Raw genomic sequence first — 25,836 nt, 5'->3', positions numbered from 1 at the left:
CAAGCCCTGAATGGACTAAAAGGTAGGCAGCAGTTTCCTTCCCTATGGCTGTTGTTAGGGGATTGTATTTATCAGGAAGGGGCTGTCCTACTGGGCGGGTTACACTTTCGGCAATAACATAATATTCAGTGACTTTATTTTACCAAGACATTGAAATCACTCTGGACTATCACCGCACCGGGGCGGCAATCAGAGTTCTCAACCAGTCACAAGTTTCAGTTAAGGAGCGTCTTTGTGGTCTAAGTTACAGCCTGTCTGTGATCTTTAGTGGGGGGAAATTCGCCCACAGTGTTGTTTTCAAATCTCTGACGTTCAAAATACTCGTACGGAAGATTAATATTTTCCTTCGTTCTCCGGCGCTCAAAATACGAAAGGTTTTATATTCTGCTTGTTCTCCGGGGTTCAAAATACAGAAATCTTTTTATTTGTGTTCACTCCCGATCTGAAAGCGGTGCACTGCTACGCCCACATTCTAGAAAATACGTTTTACCCGGTTGGCAAAACGCTAAGTATATATACGAGTGTAACAGATGCTTACTTTGTTCTTACTGTTCATGTTCTTCTCATTTATGGATTTGACTCTGAGCTGAACACCTTGAATGTTTTATTATTATTATTATTATTATTACCTCTGGAGATATTAATTCAACTCAAAGCGAACTTCTCTTGCCGAAATTTAGAGGCTCCATCAACTCCATCCACTACGATACCAACCTTTCGATGTGCATGCATCTCCAGGAGCGTCCCAGTCGGTCTGTCGCCCGCTAAGGATCTTCATACGCAAGATGTTTCACTCAAGCGCAGCCCTATATGGAGCTTCACTTCGGCTCCCCAAGGATTTTCACGCGCCAGGTGCATCACTAGCGACGATTCTTGCGGTACTTCACGTTAGCGAAGCCCCATATGGTCCCGCATCTATCTAATATTTCTCTATTCAGTTTATTCAAGTTCAAGAAATACCTCTCATACTAAAAGAGGATTAAATCAAACTAAAAAAAGGATTAAATCAAACTAAAAGGGATTAAATCAAACTAAATGTGATTAATTCAAAGTAAAAGGGATTAAATCAAACTACAAGGGATTAAATCAAAGTAAAAGGGATTAAATCAAACTAAAAAGGATTAAATCAAACTAAATGGGATTCAATCAAACTAAATAGGATTAAATCAAACTAAAAGGGATTAAATCAAACTAAAAGGGATTAAATCAATAAGCTCATCTTCAAAGCTCAACTATCTACCTATGGGATTAACTTACGGAGTCTAAGTGGCAGCTTTACCTTAACATCTTTTCCAGGTGACATCCTCTTAACTTCTGCTGCCACCAGACGATTTTATTCCAACCAAAAAAGAAAAGGCCTCAATTCAGCAGTGCCATACCTAACTCCTCCACTTCAAAATATCTATCCTAAGCAGAATGAGAGAGAGAGAGAGAGAGATCCGGACTCAATGGGTTTGGTATTACGGCAAAACAGACTGACCCTTCGATGTTCCTTCACCCCTGTCACGTCGAGCTGTTTACCATTTAGATTAACTTTTTCAAGGTGGTAAAGTGTTATTCATTCTTTCTACCATCAGCCTAGTGTCTGCATCTTAAAACAGGCCTACAGTAGTGAAGCAAGTTATATGATGGCTATACCTAACTCCTTCAAATAATAAAACTCAATAAAGCTGAATAAAATCATATGTATATAGAAATAATGCTACAGAATTCGTCATCGGATGGAAGGGGTTAACTTTAAAGACGCTACCATGGGACGATTTTATTCAGTCTAGAAGTGGTTTAAAATTTGTCATCCTTTGCCCTCTGACGATGACAAAACATAAATGGATTATTCTTGTTAAAGGCATACGAAAATATTCAGCTTAAGAATAGCTTCTAGTCATCTGAGTTTAAAGTTACCCAAGTACTGTTTCCATTACTATTACTAGATCTTACTGGTCCTATTACTATTCCTAGATCTTACCCACTCCATGTACTAGCGGGTAACTGGACGACGAGGACGACGACGATAATATTGCAACGACATCGATAATATTGTTTCTGTTCTTTGAAGTGTGTAAACAAAGTATAAACCCCATCCACAGCTGTGCAACGTACTATGGGATATTAATCAGTCATACAGCAGACGATTTTGGTCAGCTGAGAGATCGGTGTTTGGTATGGGGGAAAAAAATCTATTAACTTTTTCGCTGCTGTGGTCGCATCTATTTTATTTTATTTTATTTTATTTTATTTTATCTTATTTTAATTCAAGCTAAAGGCACAGGAGTCTGCTTAAAAAAAAAAAAAAAAAAAAAAAAAAATCCCGGCCGTTCTTTTTGTTGCTGTGTCCCCAGGCTTAACTGAACGTGAACCTAGTGGACTGAAGGCTGAAACTGTTTTTTTTTTTTTTTTTTTTCCTGCAGGTTACCACCCTCGTTTGTGGAGACAGGTAGCTGAGAGATATTTGTATAACCGGAGGCGGAAAAGGCGTCCCTCTCCAGCACGAATCCTGGGAGTCAAAAAATTATAATATTACTTCAACTCTGAAACATAAGAAGAGCTCCCACATAACACCATCTTAATCTTCCCTTTACTTATCCTACATATAAACAAAATGACAAGGGTGAAAATCATACAAGCCACGTGTGTCCTGCTCTCAACTACCGTGAACTGCTCAAGTGAAAATATTGCACCCACACACTGAAACTGTAAGTTTGGTGAGGATACAACAATTTCAGTCCTCATGAATTCAGTATAAGCGGGTTATAATACTCATTCAAATATAACAGATTTTTTGACATGTGAGAAATAGAGAGGGAAGAAAACACAGATGAACTAAGGTGGATTAATCATGTTTCATTTACAGCTATAGTTGGTCTGTTTTCACCTAAGGGAACTGGACCGCTCACACTGCTTGAATATTAAGTCGTGACTGCATGAAATTCAATGAACCTAAGTTTAATACGAATGAGTCTCCTTGGTTGCCAGTCAAATCAACCCTCCAATCTGATTATACCTGGCCATCTATCGAGCTAAAGGGTTTGGGATTTTCGACAGGTTAGAGTACGTGCAATAGTTGAAAATTTACCCACCTCTATTCACCCGTGTGTTCTTCCACCTCCTTAACACATTCTTCCAATCATAATCAGATGGGATGAAAGTTCGCTGCAATATTACGGAACCAAACGCGTAGGAGGATTAATGGCCAAGAACACATAATAATAAAAACAACACAATATGCGGGTTGGAATCCTGCTTCATTATACATGTATTGCGTTTATTATAACTTGGCCTAAAACTGCAATATTTTCGACTTCAATACTGAACAGAAATTACAGATAAACTCTCAAATATGGTGCTAGTAACAAAGAAGTGCTATGGAAACTATGTAGCGCGGTAGAATTGGCTTCTACCAGTGAGTTACGAGAAATAAGCTGCAAAACGACGGACAACAAATTAACAAAAAAATAAGGTGTTACTCACAAAGCAATGCTATGAAAAGGATGTAGAGCCACAGAATTGTCTTTTTCTGCCACTGAACTATGAGATATAAGTTGCAAAATGCTGAAAATCTGGGCCAAGTTATGGTGTCAGAACTAAAATTCTTAACCCCACGTGTGCTTAATGAATTACCCACCTCAACCGTAGCAAGAGTAATACTAACAAATCTTTTTCCATTCTATTTTTACCCAAACGCTTGTATTCAGCCCGTCCCAGATTGCCCCACGAACGGTACTTGCCCGAATTGTACATCGTATATTCTTTTAAGGGTTTCCGGACTGGCGTGTTCTTTCTTAGGGCCAATCTTTTTCTCTCGGTATTTCTTTTTTATCCGAGGGAACAGTGAACCGCATAGGAAGCAGTAAATCCCAGCTCTTTCCCAACCCTCCCCTCCCTCCAACCCGCCCCCTTCCTTCTTCCCCTCCGTCCCTCCACTTCTTCCCCCCCCCCTCCTTCCTTCCTCTTTCCACTTCTCACTTGCTTCCTCTCTCTTCTCTCCTACTTCCTTCCTCCATCGTCTCCTCATTATTCTTCCGTCTTTCATCTTATATCTCCTCCTCCCCTTTTTTCTCCTCCTGTTCCCCTCTCCCTCCTTTCCTTTCATACTTTCTTCCTCGCTTCACCTTTTCCTTCCTTCTCTCACCCCTCCGGTCTTTCTTCCTCCTCCTCCTCCGCTCCTCTCCCTCGTCCCTTCTTTTATCCCACCACTCTTCCTCCTTCCATTCTCATTTTCTTCCTCGTCTCTCCTTCCCTCCTCCATTTTTTCGTCTTCCCACCTTTCCTGTTCTTCCTCCTCCGTCCCCCCTCCTCCTCTCTCTTCCTTTCCTTCCCCCCTCCCTCATTCCCCTCCCCTTCTCCCTTTCTTGCCATATCTTCTTTCTTCTTTTATCTTTTTTCCCTCTCACCCTTTCCTCTCCTATCTTACTTCATTCTACACCCTTCCCTCTTCACTTTCTTTCTCGTGTCGCCTGCTTTCTTCCCCTCTTGTTCCTTACTTCTTCCTCCCTCATTTTTCCTCCAGTCCCCCCCCCCTCTCTCTCTCTCTCTCCCTTTTCGCTGTCATCCTTATCTCTTTCCCTTTCCTCTCTTGTTTGGTCTCACCATTCTCCTCTTCCTCCTCCTCCTTCCATCTCTTCTTCCTCATTTACCTCTTTTTCCACCTCTCCATTTTTCCTTCCACTTCTCTCTTTCTTTCTTTCTTCTTCTATAGTTTCCTCCTCCTTCCCTTCTTTGTCACTAACTCCCACTTCTCCCCTCTTCTTCTCCTCCTCCTCCTTCCCTTTCCCTCCCCCTCCCTCCTCCTCTTTCCTCCCCTCTCCCTCCTTCTCCCTTATTCAGTCGCCCCTCACCTTTCATTCTTCCATTTTCCGTCCTTTTCCTCCTCCCCTGCCCCTTCCCTCCTAGCTCCTCCTTGCCTCTTCTCCCTTCTTCCGTTTTTTTTTCCTTTCAGTCTCCTATTATTCTCTTTCCTCTCCTGCCTATCATCCTCTCACAGCCCCTCTTCTCTTCCCTCTTTCCTCGTCCCCGTCCCTTCCTTTCTTTCTCCTTCCGTCTCTCCCTCCCTTTCCCTCCCTCCATTGCTTTTTTTCTTCGGTCTCCCTTATTCTCTTTTTTCTCCTGCCTTACCTACTTCTCATATCCCCTCATCTCCCTTCCCTTTCCTAAACCTTTCACATCCTTTCTTATTTCCTTCCCTCTCTCTCCCTTTCCTTCCTTTCCCTTCCCCGCCCCCTTTCCTCCTCCTCCTCCTCCTCCTCCTCCTCCTCCTCCTCACTATCTTCCCCGCGCTCCTCTCCATTCTCCCTCTGCCTTTCCCTTCACCTCCCTTCTTCCTCCTTCTCTTCTTCCCTTTCTTCCTTCCTCAACTTCTTCCTCTTTCTCCCTTCCTCCCTCCCTTCCTTTCTTCTAAGTCTCTCCTACTTCCTTTATTTTCTTTTTTCATCCACCTCTCTCCCTCCTTCCTTTTTTTTCCTTCCTCATCTATTCCTTCCCCCATCACTTCTTACTTCTTCCTCTACCTTCCCCTCCGTTCATCCTTCCTTCTCACTTTCTTCCTCCATCTCTCCCTCTCACCCTCTTCCTTCCTCGTGTCTCCCCCCTCCTAGTTTCTTTCATTTTTACCTTCCTTCTGATACTTCTTTAACTTTCCATCTCCTTTTCCCTTTCCCTCCTTTTCCTTTTTCTTTTCACCATCTCTCTTTTGCCTCTTCCTCTCTCAATCTTCCTTTCTCCTCCTCCTCTCTTTTCTCCAACCTCTCCCCGTTTTTCTCTTCCTTTTCTTTTCCCTTTCTCCTCTCCTATTCCTGCACCTCCTCTTGGCTTCCCTCTTCTCTATCTTTTACCTTCCTTCCTCTTCTCTTCCCTTTCTCTTCCCTCCTCCCCCCTCTGGAACTCCTAATTTTCCCATATAAATCGTATTGAATGCTGTAGGTGGTTTGTACTCGTGAGAAGCATGTTTCATCCTCCACCACTACTTTTCTTTCTCTCCTCTTTCATTTCTCGAAGCACGTTTCATTCTATATCCTTCATCGAAGCATGTTTCAACTACCTTTCCTTTCGTAACATTTCACGAAGCATGTTTCATCTTCACTGCTACCTTCCACTACCTTCCTCTTCTATCATTTCACGAAGCATGTTTCATTTTCCTCGACTACCCTCCCTGCTCTACTCCATCTTCCCCGCATTACATATTTTAAAATCTACTTCCTCCTTCATTATTCCCGGTTCGATTTTAGCTTTTCTTAACTTCAGCTAACTTAGCTTTGGCAAGGGCATGGCCTCACTCAGCTATAATTTTGAGGGGACGGTGAGAGAGTTATATTTAGCTGAGAAGTTAAAGGACAAAGCTCACCTACTATGAAAACTAATCCTAATCTCCAACAAACCTAACATACAGACAGACAGACAGAAAGGCAAACAAAAGATAGGCACACACACACACACACACACACACACACACACACACACACACACACACACACACACACACATGAAAAGAAAATCAAATGAGACAAAAACCAATACGAGAGTTTGATGTTATGATATCTAACTGATATATACGAACGATTTCTTAATGCACCCACATGCAAAAAAAAAAAAAAAAAAAAAAAAAAAAAAAAAAAAAAGAGAAACCCCTAATGCTCCCTAACATCTCTTCCAAGGAGGCTCCCTAACACCTCTGCCTTAGTGATTTATTTTTGGATATGGGTTGTTATCCTTCGGTACGTTATTTATGCAAAGTATGGCGATAATGGAAGGATTTGTGTAACGCAAGGTGTGAGAGGCAAAATAAATCGCTTTGGAAATGGTGCTAGGGAGCCTTGACCGACGATAACACGGATCTTGGTATGTATGAAAGAATTCGTAGTATAACTCAATAAAGTCAGCCATACCTAACCTAACCTCACGTCTAATAAACCCATCTATATTACACTAAATTCCTTCAACCTTACTTAATCCATCAACACAACTTTGCTAAATTTAACTTTACTACCTAACTTTACCTACCTTAATAACAAACTAATTAACTATTCTTCCACCTCATTCTCGTCTTCCCCTCCTCCTTCCCTCACCAAAACGCATTAACGTACACCAGTGGCTAAATTATCTCCCCATCTCCTTCTCGGTCTTCCCCTCCACCTTCATCAACCTAAACTAATACCATAGCCTTATATATCACTCCATCTCGTCCTCGGTCTTCCTCTCCTCCTCCCTTATCATCCCAGAATAACTTATAGATCAAAATATCCCTCCATCTCGTGCTCAGTCTTCCTCTCTTCTTTCCCCACAAATCGGAAACACAGGCTATGATATCCCCCTCCCCCTCGCTCTCGGTCCTCCTCTCCCCCTTCCCCCATCAGCTGAGAACACGCGCTATAAAAAGCAGTGAGGTTAGCAGTGACCGCTTTCTCTACCTCTGGTCCAGCGGTACACAATTGCCAGCTGCCCCCCCCCCCCTCATGTCCCTTCACCTCCAGGCAGTACAACAGGATATATGGAATTTTTGGACCCCCCCACCCCCCGGACGAGAAGTTCCGGGTAAATACAGACACTTTTGGTCACTTTTAATCCCCTTAAATCCGGCGACTCTTTCATTTCATTCCGGCTAGTTCCAGAGGCCTTGGCATAGCTCAAGTGATACTGTCTAAGCTGGAGAGGTTAGACACAGCCTTGATTAACCCCTTCCCTGTCACAGATCCTTCTTAAGTTGAGCCAAAATCGTCTTGTGGCTGACAGAGGAGGCTTCAGAATACGTCATCGGAGTGAACGCGTTAGGCATATAAACTCTTCGTATGTTTTAATTACTTTATCTGAAATAATCATGAGTAAATAACTAAAATGAATACAAAAAATAAATAAATAATGTAAGTGCCCCATTCGTGACCTGGGTGTATGTATGTTCCACCATTGTTCCCCTTCTCCCAGTAAACCTATGAGTACAATTATTATTATTATTATTATTATTATTATTATTATTATTATTATTATTTAGTTTTACGCCGTCTCCCCCCCCCCTTTTTTTCGAAAAGGGCTAAGGCGTTGCCCATGGATAGAGAATTTCAGTTTGGAGCGTGTAGCACTTTATGACCGGATGCCCTTCCCGATGTCTACCAATGACCCTTGGGTGGACTCGAACCCCCGACCCTTCGGCCTGGGAGGAGCGCTCTAACCCATTATGCCACGGTTGCTTTAAAAAAAAAAAAAAAAAAAAAAAAAAAAAGTCACCTTGGGCCCTATGGATGGAAATTTGAATGTTGCAGGTCGTGCGAATAAGTCCGTATTCTCGTTGGTTACCGAAGCTCCCTAACACCTCTTCCTATGCGATTTATTTTGCTTACTACACTTTGCCGTCTTCTTCTGTGTTACTTAAATCCTTCCATTATCGCTATACTCTGCATAAATAACGAACAAACCGATATTAGCCGGCCATATCCAAAAACAAATCGGTAAGGAAGATGTGTTAGGGAGCTTAAAGAGAGCGTAGCAAATACTGACTGCCGACCTTGACCCCTTCACCACGATGACACATTACATCTCCGTCGCCAAAAAACTTAGATAATAATTTTTCGAACTGAAGATGGTTTTAATATACAGCCTCCATTCACCCCGTCACAACCAGGGGCTCAAGGGAAGGGAATGGAGCCCCGTGTTAGCAGCAAGAAGGAAAAAAAAGGAAAAAAAAAAACTGCTACTGTAATGATGAAGTTTATTGAGGAAGCTGCTATTTTTCTCGTTACCACCAGACGATTTTATTCAGCTTATGGAAGACGTCTGGTAGTGAGCGGATTAAACACACACACACACACACACACACACACACACACACACACACACACACACACACACACACAAAATCTATCCAGCCTCCATAAACTCATCTCACGGGAAAAAACAAAAAAAAAATTAGGCACTGAAAAAATAACTCCATGAATCGGGGTGACGTACTCCTTTTATGCCGACCTGGCCAAAAATTTCCATCTCTCCATCTTGAATGCTGAGGTGTTAGCAAGAGATTAACACTGGAATATGATGCTAGTCACGAAGAAGTTATATGGGAAGGATGTAGAGCCGTGGCACTGTCTTTTCTGCCACTGAGCTGCGTGAAATAAGCTGCAAAAGGAGGAAAATCTAGGCCAAGTTAAAGTGAGGGAATTATAGCGATAGGGTTAATGAAGGCTTTCTCACCTCTCCAGAATTTACTGATGATGGTAAAGATAAAATGATAAAGTAAGTGATGCGATTAAAAAGGGTTTATTGACGGTATGGAAAGGAAACTCATCTATCTACCTATCTGTCTATCTGTTTATGTCTATCTATCATCTATCTACCTATTTGTCTATCTACAATATCTATCTATTCATCCATCTATCTACAGGGTGGTGCAAAAGCAGGTCGACATTATTATGTTTTATTATGTCTGTAAAAGTCTTATGTAAAACTCTTATGTGTGTCGACGTGTGGCTGACATACTCCAGGAATGTGTCATTGGTGAAGGCGGACACTATGAACACTTACGAGACTAAAAGTGTGTCTTTTGTGTTGGAAGAAATGGTAAATGTCAACCTACTTTTGCACCACCCTGTATAACCAGACGCCTTTATCCCGTGAGGGGTGGCCAGAAATAAATCGCCTTCATGTCGTCCAGTTCTCTACCATCTGCCTTCCCTCCCTCCAACTAACCCCATCCTCCTCCCATTCATCTCTCTACTCAATCCTTCCATCTCATCCCCGGTCTACCTCTCCCCCTCCACTTCGTATAATAAAGTAACCCCTGAGCTACATAAAGGCATTAACTCTTTCCACACGAGGATGTATTTCTCACTGCAAACTAACACCAGATTTTTTTTTTCCCCTACTTAATGGAAGCTCTAGAAGTAATGGAGTTAATGAAGGCAATATGTAAACTCCTTCTGCTCGGAAACCCTATTTAAAGCTGAATAAAATCAAATACACAAGACGTTCTCTGCTTAAGCAAGGCCAATTTCTTATCACCGTAAGCAGGATCAACACCATAACAAAGACGGTATTTACGCTGACGGGATGAAAATCAAACTTAGCGACAAACTACTGCATATTTAAAGACCGAGTTTAGCGGACGTAGCGGCTTCGGTGTGGCAACTGTGGACTCTGACTTGCAACACTGAACTGACCACAGGACGCCGCCACCAAAATGATACGTGGGGATATGCAATTGAGCGCGGGGGGGGAGTTGGGGGGAGGGACTGGATGATGAGGGAGAATGGGGTATGGAGGAGAGTTGGAGGGTGTGGGAGACGAGTAAGGGTGAGAGGGATGAAAATAAGAGGGTGTAGGAGGAAGGAAGAGGGTGTGTCAGGAAGAAGAGATTTGGAAGAAACAGGTAGGAGAGGAAGGAAAGAGAGTTAAGAGGGTGTGGGGGGAAGAGTTTGGAGGAGGGGAAGAGGGTGCTGGAAGAACAAAGGTGGAGGAGGAAAGGATGAGGAAGAAATATGTGAGGAGGAATAAAGTGAGGGAAGGTGTGGGAGAGAATGGAAAAGGAGAAGGAAGAGGTAAGAGAGTGGAAAGGAGGGTAGAAGGGTGTGGGGAGAAGAACGAGAGTTGGGGAGGAGAGAAAGAGGAACAGAAAGGTGGGGAGGAAGAGAGGGAGGGGGTGGAAGGGAGAGAGGGAGGGAGGGGATGGAAGGGAGAGAGGGAGGGAGGGGATGGAAGGGAGGGAGGGAGGGAGGGGTGTAAAAGGAAGAGAAGAGTTGGAGAGCCAAAATGAGAACAACACGTAAAAAGGGAGGAAGGGAGGAATGAAGGAAATGAGTAGGGGGGGAGGGGAGATGAAGAAAGTGGTAACATGGAAGATGATGATGACGGAGCAGATGAAGGAGATAAGGGAAGGAAAAAGAAAGTGGCGAGAAGAAGAGCGTGGTGAAGAAAGGAAGAAGGTGAAGAGGAGGGGAAAATGGGGTGGGGAGGAAGGGAATAGGAAGGGGGAAGGAAAGTAGGTGGAAGAGGGGAGAGGGTGAAGGAGGAGAGAAAGGAGGGTGGAGATGGAGAGAAAATATGACGACTGAAAGGAAGAACGTGAAGGAAAAGAAATGAGTAAAGAAACACGAAAAGGGGACGAAAGTTGTGAAGTTACCCCCTTCCTAGGACGACATATTTTATTTAATCCTGAAACTACCAGACGATTTTATTAAGCCCAGTAAAGCCCTCTGGAAGTGAAGGGGTTAAGTTATACCCTCTCCATGTTCGAAAAAAAAAAGTTTGAAGTTGAATAAAGTAATGAAGATAACAAGAAATATAAAAACACGTCATTGGCCTCAAAGAGTTAAATGGGGGAAAATTAGAAAAAGGAAAGAGGGAAAAAAGGAAAGGGGGAATAATGGAAAAAAATGAAAGAGTAAGGAAGAGTGAGGAGAATACCACCGTAGTTTACAAGCGATAGTGCGTTGCCTTCGCGAGAAAGATGAAAGACTGACGTTAAATGGAGGAATGTGGTGAGGAAGTGCAGGTGGCTGGGGGGGAGGGGGAAATAATAGGTCGGAGAGACTTAGTTGCTCTCTCTCTCTCCCTCTCTCTCTCTCTCTCTCTCTCTCTCTCTCTCTCTCTGTAACACACATACAGTTCCACGTAAACAACACACACGAACACGCTGACACAATTAACAATCACGCGCGCGGACACATAATCACACGGGTGCTGAGAGAGAAAGAGAGAGAGAGAGAGAGAGAGAGAGAGAGAGAGAGAGAGAGAGAGAGACGGGGAGGGGGGAGGAGGCTACAAGAGGGTTAAGTGGGCGACACCTTCAGAATTGATCAAAGTCATTTCTACTCCTTGCCACAGCTAATCAAATCCACTCGGCTTATAAGAGTACATGAGGGAGGATGTGTGGGAGTGAGGTAGCTGGGAGAAGGAAGATAATGGAGAACCAGATGGGGGAACAGGGTAGTGAAGTATATGAAGGAGGGTTTATATGTGGACTGGCTGGAAGAAGATCAAGGCTAAGACGATGGAAGGGGAAGATGTTGAGGTATATGTAAAAAGGGTGTATGAGAAAAGGGGTGACTGTTAGAATAAGAAATTGGCTGAAAATAGGCTGAAAAATAGGCTGGAGGACTTGAATATCTACAAGGTGCGTTGCTGAGTAGGGACAAAAACAAGTCTGGTGATCCTTTCGACAGTTTTCTCACTCACAGGATGCAGTATCAGTCAAGAGACACATTGGAAAAGCGTGGTGTAGAGGACCGAGCAAATGAGACAAACATTGATAACTGAATGCATGAGTTTCCACGCGTCGGGCTAACCTCTCTCATGATCCAGTGTCAGGCAGTAAGAGAGAGCCAGAAAAAAGTAAATGGAAAGAGAGAGGCGAGAAAATGAGAAGACAAAGCTACTTTTGATGTACAAGAATTAATGTATTTACAGTAATTTCACACTTCACTGTCAGAAATGGACCTCACTTTCTTCTCATACCAATCTTGCGTCTCTTGAAATAAAAGTCTTATAATCAAAGTACACAAACTTTACATTAATTCTTCAGCAGGTTAATTCTTTAAAGTCAGTCTCACCAAAATTACAATTATGTTATATTTCTACTACTTCTACCTACTGCACATGTTAACCTGCTACTATCCCACCACGACCACCATTACTACTACTACTACTACTACTACTACACATATAAACCTCATTACCAATATACCACACACATCTACTACTACTACTACTACTACTACTAAAATAAACACATACACACCATCACCACTTCACTCACATAATCACCATTGGCAACAAAGTCCCTATCATCGGAACTCCCATATTCTGTACAACTACCATCACCACTACCATCATCCCCACTACCACTGTCATCACCACCACCATTACACGAACGAGTCAGTGTCGTCCTCACCTGCAATCACCACAACTACCACCATCACCACAACTACCACCATCACCAGTCTCGCCACAACCATATCCAAAACCCACACCATCATTACCTGAGAATTGTCACCGTGCTCAACCACCATCATCACTACCATATCCATCATCGCTACCATAATTCAACACAGATCGCTACCATATCCACAACAACCACAAAGACTACCATTAAGCTGCCATCTTCCTCAAACACCACCATTACCACAGGCTCATCTACCATCGCTACCATTCTTTACAGGTATACTATCACCATCACTACCATATTAATTACTACCATATCTCTCACCATTACCATTATTAAACCTATATCATACTATCACCACCACTACCATTTCAATCACCACTACCATGACCACCATCGCTACCAATATTTTCAACAATTATTCAACATTCATCACACCACCACCATCACTACCATCTCCATCACCACTACCATATCTATCATCGTTACCATTACTCACAATCATCATCACCACTACCATACACTTCTTCGTGACTAGCGCCAAATTCTAGTGGTATTTTCTTGTTACACATTAAAACTACAATTCGACATCCTTTCACTGGCACTTCTTCGTGACTAGCATCATATTCTAGTGTTAATCTTCCGCTCCAGCTCAGCACGGAAGATGGAGAGAGAGAGAAATTTTAGGCTAAGTACACCTCTTCAGTCCAATGACGTAAAAGATGTCATTTTATTCTTGCTACTTTTAAACAATAATATTCGACTTAAGAAAAGATATTAAGTTATGAAGGCATTAATGGAGTTTTGTGTGTGTGTGTGTGTGTGTGTGTGTGTGTGTGTGTGTGTGTGTGTGTGTGTGTGTGTGTGTGTTAGAGAGAGAGAGAGAGAGAGAGTCATCATATTCATGGCGTCAACGTGCATATTCTTACCACACTGTAAATACACGATTCTACCATCACCATTATCATACCCACCACAACCAATTTCTCTACCACCATATCCACCACCATCAATCCCACCAGTACCACAACCACCATCACCACTACCACACCCACCACAACCAACCCCTCTACCACCATCAGTACCATATCCAATCCCACCATTTCCACAACTACCATCACCATTACCACACCCACCACAACCAACCCCTCCAGCACCATCAGTACCATATCCACCAATCCCACCATTACCACAACTACCATCACCATTACCACACCCACCACTGCCAACTCCTTCACTACCAGATCCACAACTACCATCAGTAACCACTTCACTACGAGAACCTGCCTTTTATCAATAATTTCCTCTACTATTAAATATTTCAAAGCATGATAATCAGAAGGTAAAATAAATAGCTAAAAATCCGTCCTGAGGCTGAAGGGGTGAACTAAATAAGGCCAATATCGTCCTTAATCCCTCCACTCCGATGACTCATTTTATAATCTATTTTCAGACGATTAATACTTATCTCAGGAGAGAGATTTTCCCATCACACAAGATATCCCCCACGCTGAATAAAATCGTCTGGCGTTAGCAATGGAAAAATAATGCATCCTCGGAGGGAAGGGGTTGAGTACAGACTATGACAGTCCCAAAAGAGGAGGGGAAGGACTTAGTTTAGATCTATGAACTTCGCGACCACGAGCTAGTAAGTGAAAGATAGTACGCTAAATACCTTCCCAACAAGGCCCCACACGCGGCAAACCCCGAGAAGTAACACGTAAACAACCACAAGGACACTGCCTCAACCAACACCATCACTGCAACTCAACCACATCACCATCAGGCGTGACTGACAAGGAAATCACTCAAATCACCAACACTATAGATTACTCACTCTAACTTGGCGACTTGCGTTTTTTTTTCTTTTCCAGATTATTTCCCGCTGATCAATGATAATAAAACAATCATACAGCTTCACTTCCTTTCCATAGCACTTCTTTGTGACTAGCACCAAATTCTTGTATTCATCTCTTCTTACAGCTCAGCACTGAAGAAAGAAAGATGGCAATTTTACGCCTATTTAAGGTGAACAGAATATAGCAGTCTCATTCTCGTCTGCTTAACATGCTTCCTAAGGCCTCTTCCTCAGCGATTTATTTTCCATACTAAACGTTATTATTCTCTTGCATGCTACTGATGGCTTTGTAATATGAACACAAATTACATGATCAAAATACATAACAATATTAACAGGTGATATGCAGGAAAAAATTGGTCGCAACATGGTACTAGAAAGCAGGCCAGCTACTTGAGAATATGTGCTTAGAATACACAACCACAACAACCAAAATATATGAACAACCACACCCACCATTAATTAACCTGTGCAATATGAAGAAATTACCTGATTTTCTTCTTGCTGTCCCTACCCGACTTGATTCAGCTTACGAGAAACTATTCGAGCTGGAGGAGTAAAAAATAAATAAATAAATAAATAAAGCCCTCATCAACTCCTTTAAAACTAGGGGAATCTTCCAAAGTTGAATGGAATCGTCTAGCAGGTGCAGGATTTAAAAAAAGCATCACGTCCTCTTGTAAACAATCGCATACTCCACCACGTTCATTTTTATACATGAACAACCACAGCTAGTAATATCCTTAAATCCAATAAATTATTGTTCCAGTATATTCTTTCAACTTCCAAATGATTTTATTGAATTTAGGATAAACCTCTAGTAGTGGAGGGGTTAACTCTCTCCTATGCTGAAATAATTCGTCTGAAAATAACACACGAAAGAGCAATCACGGTGCCATATCCAGGGGACCAATAACTGAGGTAAGAGTCGAACATTTATCTTTGCCCTGTGACCTTGACCTTCGCCGACTGTCATCAAAATCGAACCCCTTCATCCTTGCTTTACCCTCAACCTTTCCACAAACTTTGATCGAAATCAAATCGAAATTGATGTCACGTGACCTTGACCTCTGAACTTTCCCTGGGACCTTGACAATAAAATTATTCTTTTCAAAATCCAAAACCTTTATTCTTGCCTTACCATGAATCCTTCCACAAACATTATCAAAATCGGATAAAAAAATGTTTAAGTTGACCTTACCCTTTGACCTTGATCTCTGACCTGTTGTTCTCAGAAATGATGTGTTTATTTCCTGGCGGATCTTCAATCTTTCCACCAAGTCTGGCAAAATCGAATCAACACTAATTTTATTAGCCATCACTGACCCTGCCTTCTGATGCTAACCAATGACTAACTTTTTTTTCTTTTTTATGCAAGGACGAAGGAACTGTTCTCAGAAGTGTCTCTCATTGTTCTTGCAATAACTAAAACCATTTCCCTAAGCTTGATCTAAATCAGACAAAATTATTTAAGGCGAGTTTACTAGCTCAATGTTTTACCTGGCCCTGTGACCCTGACCTTGACCTAGTTCTAAAAAAAAAGAAGGGGTTTCCTTAATGGGTACCTCTCGACCCTTCCACCAAGCAGGGTTAAAATCGGATGAAAACTGAGCTATTTTGTACACACACACACACACACACACACACACACACACACACACACACACATACACACACACACACACACACACACATACACACACACACACACACTTTCCAATTAGCGATAAAATACATGTGTGGCTTCAAATGCGACCAAGACTTACAATTTAAAGTCATTCACTGTGTGTGTGTGTGTGTGTGTGTGTGTGTGTGTGTGTGTGTGTGTGTGTTTTGCTGACTGAAATAGTACTAAAATTCTTAAGGTGTTGGCCACGTAGCATATTTATTATTTTACTATAATGCAGAGTTGTATGTATGTGCCGTGGGTGTATTCGTACTTCACCAGCATAGGGAAGGGCACATTCTGACCACCAATTTCCTTTCCTGGAGAGAGTCCGGTCCGGCAGTGTATCTCATATTGGCTAAAACAATTGTGGATAAAATGCGCAATAATGAGGTCTCGAAAATGTTGAATATTCTGTGTAGTGGATGTGAAAGACTGAAATTGTTGGGTGTATTCTGTGTAGCAAAGGGTGTAGGGAAATGTGTAGTAAGCGGGGAGTGAGTAGGTGTTTAATAAGAGTGTACTGCAGCGTTCAGTGGCTGGAAAAATTTTGGAATAAGAAGAATGATGTGTAATATTCAGTATGACGTGCTGAGTGTGTGTGTGTGTGTGTGTGTGTGTGTGTGTGTGTGTGTGTGTGTGTGTGTGTGTGTGTGTGTGTGTGTGTGTGTGTGTGTAAACAATCGTCGTAATTTAGCCTCAATAAAATGATTACTTACAACAGCGAATGAATTAATGCAAAAATTACATCCAATTATCGCTAAATCACACGATTTTATTCATGTTGTCAGATCCCCTAGTAAAGCAAATGTACAGTCGTGGTCAATAATATCGCTCCACATTTTGGTCAAAAATTTACTAAACCTTTACACAACATTCTGAAAAGTGTGTTGGGCTTCGCATATAACATCACTAAGTTTCAAGAATCAGCGTTCACTGTCTTGCCATTTATCGTGAGGCAGTGGACCGATATTAGAGGCCGACATAATTCCTCCACGATCCTCTTGTTATTATATTCTTGCTACCAACAGACAATTTTGTCAAGTTTAGGAGAAGCCTCTCGTGGTAAAATGATCATAAATACTCTTCGTTTTATTTTAGTGAATCTCGTAGTGAAGGTGATATATACAGTATACTCTTTCTATTCTAACTTGGCCTAAAACTATCAACTATCTATTTAACTTCTAGCAACAGACTGGTAATAGAATATGATGCTATGTCACACTCTAGTTATGGGCAGGGTACAGACCGCAGAGTTATAGCATTTTTTTTTTTTTTTTGACGCTATGCTGTTAAATAAGAAAAAAAAGAAAAAACTGGGCCAAGTAAAAGCGACAGACCTGTAACACTCTCTACTTGGCAACCCCCCTACATCAGGTGTCGAATTTTACTATACTCTTTTCACCTAAACTTGGCCCAGATTTTCGTCCTTTTAGCAGCCTACTGGACGCAGCTCAATGGCAGGAAAAGACTATACAACGGCTCTACATCCTTTCCATAGCACTTCTTCGTGACTGGCATCATATTCTGATGTCAATCTATTATTACAAGTCAGCACTGAAGAAAGGGAGATGATAATTTTAAGCCAAGTTAAAGTAAAAGGACTATAGTATACTATAGTTATTTCCGAACGATTTTACTCCACTTAAGAAAGGCCTCTCATAATGAAAAGGTTAATGAAGTCTCTTTCTCTCTCTCTCTCTCTCTCTCCCCGAAAAACCTATCCCAAACCCAATATAATCGTCTGGAGATGAGAATAAAAAGTACGTCCTCGGGCTGAAGGGGTTAAGGTTCTCTCCCCCCTCCCTTCCCCCAGCCCAGAAGCAGTACAAAGGAAATGAGTGACGCAAAAGTGTAGTCATTATACGCAATACGACAGACGCCGCCACCCACACTATTGCCACCTAGGATTCTCTCTCTCTCTCTCTCAGCCTTCTATACTTTTCTCAATTCCCTTTCTCTCTTTTTGCCTTCTATAACCCCCCCCCTCTCTCTCTCTCTCCCTCCTTCCCTCCCTCCCTCCCTCTCTTTCTCTCTCTCTCCCTCTCAGCCTTCTATTTCTTTTTTTCAATTCCCCCTCTCTCTTTTTGCCTTGTATACCTCTCTCTCTCTCTCTCTCTCTCTCTCTCTCTCTCTCTCCCTCCTTCCCTCCCACCCTCTCTCTCTCTCTCTTTCTCTCTCTCCTTGTTTGCGTGCGGTTTGTCACGGTGGTTTGCGGTCGAGGAGCACATAATGGCGGCAAACCGTTCCTCATTTTACTAAGGCGTGAAGTTGCCCGCACTGTGGAAAATTAACAGGGCAAAATCAACCCCTTCAGCCCCACGACGTACTTCTGATTTCCTCTTCACTTGGAGGGGTTTTGATATAGCATTCATTAACCCCTCCTGTAGCTGCTATGAACCCTCCTTTAAGCTGAATAAAATCGTCTGAAGGAGTACCCATAGCTTTAAGTTCAATGAATGTGAACCCAGTGAACTGCAAGATGATGCCACCCCCCTCTTCTCCTGCAGTCCACCATCCTCCTCCTTTCCGGGGATAGGGAGGGAGTTAAGGGACGTCTGTCTAATAGGGCAGATCCACCGCCCGGCTATATCAGTGCTGCCGCGTGAAGCTGTCCCTCTTCAGAACCAGCATTGGCGAGAGAGAGAGAGAGAGAGAGAGAGAGAGAGAGAGAGAGAGAGAGAGAGAGAGAGAGAGAGAGAGAATGTCATGGGACTGAATGGATTAATATATTTTTTTTATACTGCTCCTGCTTTGCCGCTACAAGTAGCCACATATTTTTTTTTTTCCATGAAAGAATTGAAATTTAATATTTTTTTTAACTCTCCACAGCAAAGTATAGGACTGTGCATACATTACTCTTATTCATGTAATCTACGTACTTTCCTGTTAAGCTTAAGTGTAGAGTCTAACTTTACTCAGGCCTGAAGCTGCTGGCATTATTTACAGTTAATATAAGTCTTACTGGATACCTTATCTAGCTGGTATATATTTGCCCAGAATTATTTTTTATTTATATATTTATTCATTCAATTATTTATGTGAGTGGTGCATTTTTAAGACCTCAAAACCTTTCATTCTCCATACTTTATCCGGCTGGTGTATATTTGACCAGATTTATTATTTATTTAATTTTTTATTTATTTATCTGAGAACTCGATTTTTAAAACTGTTCAAACCTTTCATTCAATCACTTGTTGCACTTTGATTCTTGTTATCTTCATACATTATTCAGCAAAAGGGGAGTTCCCAAGCGTAGAAGAAATTAATGGAGGCTATATCTTTTTTTTTTAATGCAAGGAAGAAGGAATCAAAGGCCCTGAGGTTCGCAAAGTCTATCTAGAAGTAATTAAAATTTTGAAATTACAAAAAATAAATAAATAAAACCAGGGACACCTCACCGAACTGAAGGAGATAAGCAAGTTTTAATCTTTTAAAGGAATGAAGCAGTTATAAATGTGCACTTTATATATTTCATTTATCTACCTTAAAAAACAGTGAAGACAAGTGTATTTTTCTCGTTTATCGAAGGAGATGATATTAAAGATTCTGCAAACATTTACTTATATTGCTAAGACATGGCGTTACTAGAAATGTGTAAGGATTTTAACAGCCTGCTTTGTTTATTCTGCTTAGCTGGAAAAATAGGCAGACATTTTCTTATCTAACTGAGTCGGTAAGATTATGCACAAACTTCTTACACTATCCCTTCACCCCATGAACGTCTTTGTTTTTGCACATTTCTATTAGCTAACGATTTTACTTAGCTCAAGGGGATCTTTTCAACGTGGAGCAGGTTTTTCCGGACCATCCCTTGACTGACCCTCAACTCTTCCACCAACTGTCGTTCAAATGAAATCAGAACTGCTTTATATAGTTATTTTGTTCACACATAAACAAATGGGTTGAAATCTGACTTGACCTTTCACTGACTCCTAAAAGCTTACTCCCTCTGTCCTTGCCTTACTCTCAGCCCTTTCACCAAGTTTGGCCCAAACTGGATTAAAAACTGGTAAAGATGACCTTGTTAAGCTCTGACCTTTGACCTAATGTTCTTAGAAAAAAATACTCGGTGGCTGTACCTCAGTGCTCGCACTAAGTTTGAAATTGGATCAAAACTTACTTTGTTGGGGCGCGCGCGCACACGCACGCACGCACGCACGCACGCACGCGCACGCGCACACACACACACACACACACACACACACACACACACACACACACACACACACACACACACACACACACACAATCATAATTATACCCTGCTCTCCTTTCACGAGCTCAGGTGTAATAACTGGGTTAGTTACATTCACTCATCATCACTTTCAAGCTTTGGTAAGGGGTGAAGGGTCGCCCGCCATCCACTTGATACAGTGTTACGTGACTCTACACTGAAGTGTCAAATGGGTTTCCTGCTCTCTGCTGGGTGATAACCATATAGCTATACTCTTGTCACCTTAACATGGCCCAGATTTTCGTCCTTTTACATCTAATTTCACGTAGCTCAGTGACAGACAAAGACAACTCTACGATTCTATCACTTCCATAACACTTCTTCGTGACAAGAATAATTTATTAACTACTATTACAAATCAATATTCAAGATAAGGAGAGAGCAATTTTTGACCACGATGCAAAAAGAGATGCATAATAATGGAAACATAATGGTCTAATGGGTTAAGGCGTTCCATATGATGTGTGGCCTATTAGGAATTAAATTTCTGTGAGTTAAAAGCTTACATAATGCCACTCAGGGAAGAGCGAATGGTCCCTCACCTTAAATGTGAGGACTGAGTGGCATAACCCTGGCATCCTACGCTCTTGATGGGGCAATAAATGGATTGGATAACAGATGTCTGGATAGGCGGATGAGTGGGTGAGTGGATGGATGGATGGATGGATGGGAGGGTGGGTGCGCGTGTGGGTGGATGGCTATGGATGGATGGACAGATGGATCAAGGAAGGATCGATGGATGGAAGGATGGATGGATGGACGGAACAGACAGATACAGATACACAGACAGATGAAAGAGTGGATAGATGGAACTCCTCTTAAAATTACAACGTCCTAAACATCATTCCAATAATTACATTCAGCCAAACCTCCTCACTAATTCCGGCTTTAATAAACAGTTCATAAATACCTGGGGCAGATAAATGACAGAACAGGACGAAAGAAAAAAAAACAGCATAAAAGTCAAAAAAAAAATAAAAATAAAAGCAGTACAATATACATAAAAAAAATAGTGGCCATAATTAGGCTCAACCAGGGCATGTACTTACTTTCATTTTATTTTTCTTCTTCATGCTCCTGTGTCTTCTAGTTTTCTTCCTTCACAAAACCGGCCAAGGGGAGGACTTCACAAAAACTACACCTCTTAGAAGAAAAAACTTGACATATTAACAATTTGCTCTTGATCTTGAACCATGACCTTGAATACCAATTTTTTTTTTCTTCCTAGTACTAGATTTACTTCACCCTCTGGGGACGAGAGAAACTCAAACCATTTCTTCTTTTATTTATTTATTTATTAACGGTACCTCCGCCAAGGAGGTTATGTTTTCACCCCTGTCCGTTTGTTTGTTGGTTGGTTTGTGAGCAAGATTACACAAAAAAATACTGGACTAATTTCCACGAAATTTGGTAAGAGAATGGGCCTTGGCCAAGAATAGACTCCACTAAATTTTGGTGCGGATCCGGATAAAGATGCGGATCCAGGATTTTTTTTTTTTTCACTTTCTTTAACATTGCGAGATAGGGCTTTTTTCGACATTTTCGAAAAATTTTCAGTGAATATTGCATGGATCTTGATGAAAAATATCAGGCATATTTAGGATGTTGGTATCTACGAATGTGCACACGCAGTAATTATAGGGTTATGAGTTTGATATTGGATTAGACTTGATTGAATTAAAAGGAACTGCATGTTGGGCCTTGGCAGAGGTATGCGCTCTACTGAGTGCCATTCAAGTTTATGTTTATATATTACTGTCTGTTACCACCAGATGATTATATTCAGCTTTGTAATTGTCTATCGTCTTCTAGGGAGCAAAAATATTCTCAACTACTCCCATTTCCAGACTACAAAACCTGACTACTGTACCCTTTTTTTATTAATTTTTACCTGGTCTAAAATCTGGCATCTCTCCACCCAGCTGTAACGAGAGATTAACAATAGAGTAGGTGCTTGTCACGAAGAAGTGCTATGGAAAGGATGCCGAGACGCATTATTGTCATATTCTGCCACTAAGCTACGTGAAATAAACTGCAAAAAGACGAAAATCTGGGTCAAGTTGATGTGAAAGAACTATAACATTTTACTTTTTCTACCGCCAAACGATTTTACTCAGATTATTAGGCTGCATGAGTAGGTACTAAAACTCTCTCTCTCTCTCTCTCTCTCGTTATACCCACGCATGCAAAGCGAGAGTGAGTGTTGTGTTTAGTTCGATGTGTGTGTGTGTGTGTGTGTGTGTGTGTGTGTGTTTGAGAGAGAGAGAGAGAGAGAGAGAGAGAAAGGGGGGAAGGGAGAAAATAAGGAGGGGAGGAGGTTAGGTGTGGTACCACCAAAGATGATGGCGGAGGGGGGGGGGGAAAATGGACCGAGGGAAAGGGTTGACAGAAAGTGAGGTTAGGAGGTAATATAGTGGGGATGACTGGGAGGGATAGTGATGATACAGAGACGAGAAGGAGTAAGGATAGGGGATGGAGGAGGAACGGGAGAAGGGGAAAAGAGAGGGGTAGTGAAATAGATGGATGGATAAAATTTGATGGGGGGATAGAAAGTGGGATTATGAGGAGGTAACAATGTGAGGGGGGACGGGAAAAAGAGCGATGATGCAGCGAGGTGAGAGGGCGAGGATGAGAAAGGGAGGAGAGGGAGATGAAAGAGAAAGGAGCAAGGGAGTGGAAAAGATGGAAGGCCTGAAATCTTGTGGATGTAGAAGATGGATGTAGTGGTCCCAAGTGTTCCAAACTGAGGATAACTTGAGGCAGAATTAACGTTTCACTACATCGGCCCGAAAAGTTTTTATATTTCATTCCTGGTATCTCCAGCTGGTTTTACTCAGCTCAAGGTAGACTTTCCCTTCCCTCTCATGGGGTTCTCTTCACCTAATTAAAATCATTCGGTGGTAGCAAGAAGGTGGCGACAAGGACGTCCTGAAATGGAAAGGGCCAAGCCTTAAACATGTAATTTCATTATTTTTTCCCTAGAAGAGTTTCTTTATTCTCTCAAAACCGATTACGTTTGATTTTATTTTCCCCCTGTCTCCCTCAAAATTCGATTTTGCTTAGGGCAGATTTATCGAACTGAACGGTTTAAACATTATTGTCTTCAACACTTTCATTAACTGAAGTCCTTCCTAAGCTGAATTTAAGTGTCTGATGACGAAAATAAATAAAATAAATAAATATATATATATACAGGTCGTTGATTTGATGAGAATAAGCATCTACACTTATTCATCATCTCTTAAACCACATTAACCCTTTCAATCCGATTTTTTTTTTTCCAGTTTCTTCTTGCAACAGTCAGACGCTTTTCATCAACTCTGGAGACTTTTTTTTTTTTTTTTTTTTTAATTGAAGGAGTAAATGAAATCCAAATTCAACCTTTACTTAATAAAAAAGTCTCCTAAGCTAAGTACAATTATTCAAGGACAGTGAAAATAAACTGAAAACACGTCCCCAGGTTGAAGGGATTGTGTAAATAATGAGTGAGAGGAGGTGTTCCCCATCTTCTGTGCCCATTTTATTTTTTTTTACAGAAGATGAACTGAGGAAGGAAAACAAATTAAAAGAAATCATGATTACATACATCAAACTACAGGTATCGTCCATTCAAAAAAAAAAAAAAAAAAAAAAAAAACTGCAACAGTCAGACTTGAACTGATGTAGGTTGAAGTTTGTGATGACAGTTCCCTACTACGTGTTATCCTTTTCCTATTTCTGGATTATATTCGGCCTATGCATAATACTGCGGACAAAGTTAAAATTAATACAGGGATATGCAGGGTTGTCCATAAATTGCGCTCCATTGGTAACTAACTTGGCGGTGTTTCATGTGTCTGGGATGGTTAAGTCTCCTGGTGTGGGCGTGGGTGTAGAAGTCGGAGTAGGAGGTAAATAAATAACGAAGGGTAGAAACACGAGAAATATGCCAGCGGAGTGAATAAGAAGAGTTTTATAGACAGATTAGCCTTCATATTTTCTCTGCTATAACACACACACTATCTTGGTACGTATACAAGCTGATACGCCAGAGTATAAATATATTACACTTATAATTTCTACTTTGCGCCGTTATACTCGGTGTTTGCGTCTCTAACTGTAAATTATAGCGTAATGATGTGCACACCTGACAAGATAAACATTACTAGAACAGTTATTTACAGCGCAACACAAGGAAATTATATGTGGCGGTAAAAACAAAAAAAAAAAAAAAAAAAAAAAAAAGTCTTGTAATTTATGAACATCTGGATAAACAACTCAGTACCCAAATTTAGCTTACAAAAAAACTTACGAGTCACGAGATAACAGTACATATTATGACAAATGGAGTGGATATTTAACCTACATTACTCACACACACACACACACACACACACACACACACACACAGCGAAAACAAGTAACAAAACAAAATACAGCTTCTTCACCACAAAAGGTTTTCCCTACGCTGAAAGAAATCGTCTAACCATCAGCATAATTAAACCACAAAGAGGCCACATCACTAATTGGGTTAATGGGGACTGCTTGTAACTAATGGGGTAATGGGAACTGCTTGTAACTAATGGGTTAATGGGGACTGCTTGTAATAATGGGTTAATGGGGACTGCTTGTAACTAATGGGTTAATGGGGACTGCTTGCAACTAATGGGTTAATGGGGACTGCTTGCAACTAATGGGCTAATGGGGACTGCTTGTAACGAATGGGTTAATGGGGACTGCTTGTAACTAATGGGTTAATGGGGACTGCTTGGAACTAATGGGTTAATGGGGACTGCTTGCAACTAATGGGTTAATGAGGACTGCTTGTAACTAATGGGTTAATGGGAACTGCTTGTAACTAATGGGTTAATGGGGACTGCTTGTAACTAATGGGTTAATGGGAACTGCTTGTAACTAATGGGTTAATGGGGACTGCTTGCAACTAATGGGTTAATGGGGACTGCTTGCAACTAATGGGTTAATGAGGACTGCTTGTAACTAATGGGTTAATGGGGACTGCTTGCAACTAATGGGCTAATGGGGACTGCTTGTAACGAATGGGTTAATGGGGACTGCTTGTAACTAATGGGTTAATGGGGACTGCTTGGAACTAATGGGTTAATGGGGACTGCTTGCAACTAATGGGTTAATGAGGACTGCTTGTAACTAATGGGTTAATGGGAACTGCTTGTAACTAATGGGTTAATGGGGACTGCTTGTAACTAATGGGTTAATGGGAA

The sequence above is a fragment of the Coenobita brevimanus genome, chromosome 5, assembly GCF_032717465.1.
Source record: "Coenobita brevimanus isolate Jiangsu-jjx chromosome 5, ASM3271746v2, whole genome shotgun sequence".
Taxonomy (NCBI): domain Eukaryota; kingdom Metazoa; phylum Arthropoda; class Malacostraca; order Decapoda; family Coenobitidae; genus Coenobita; species Coenobita brevimanus.
Note: the sequence above shows the minus strand (reverse complement) of the source record.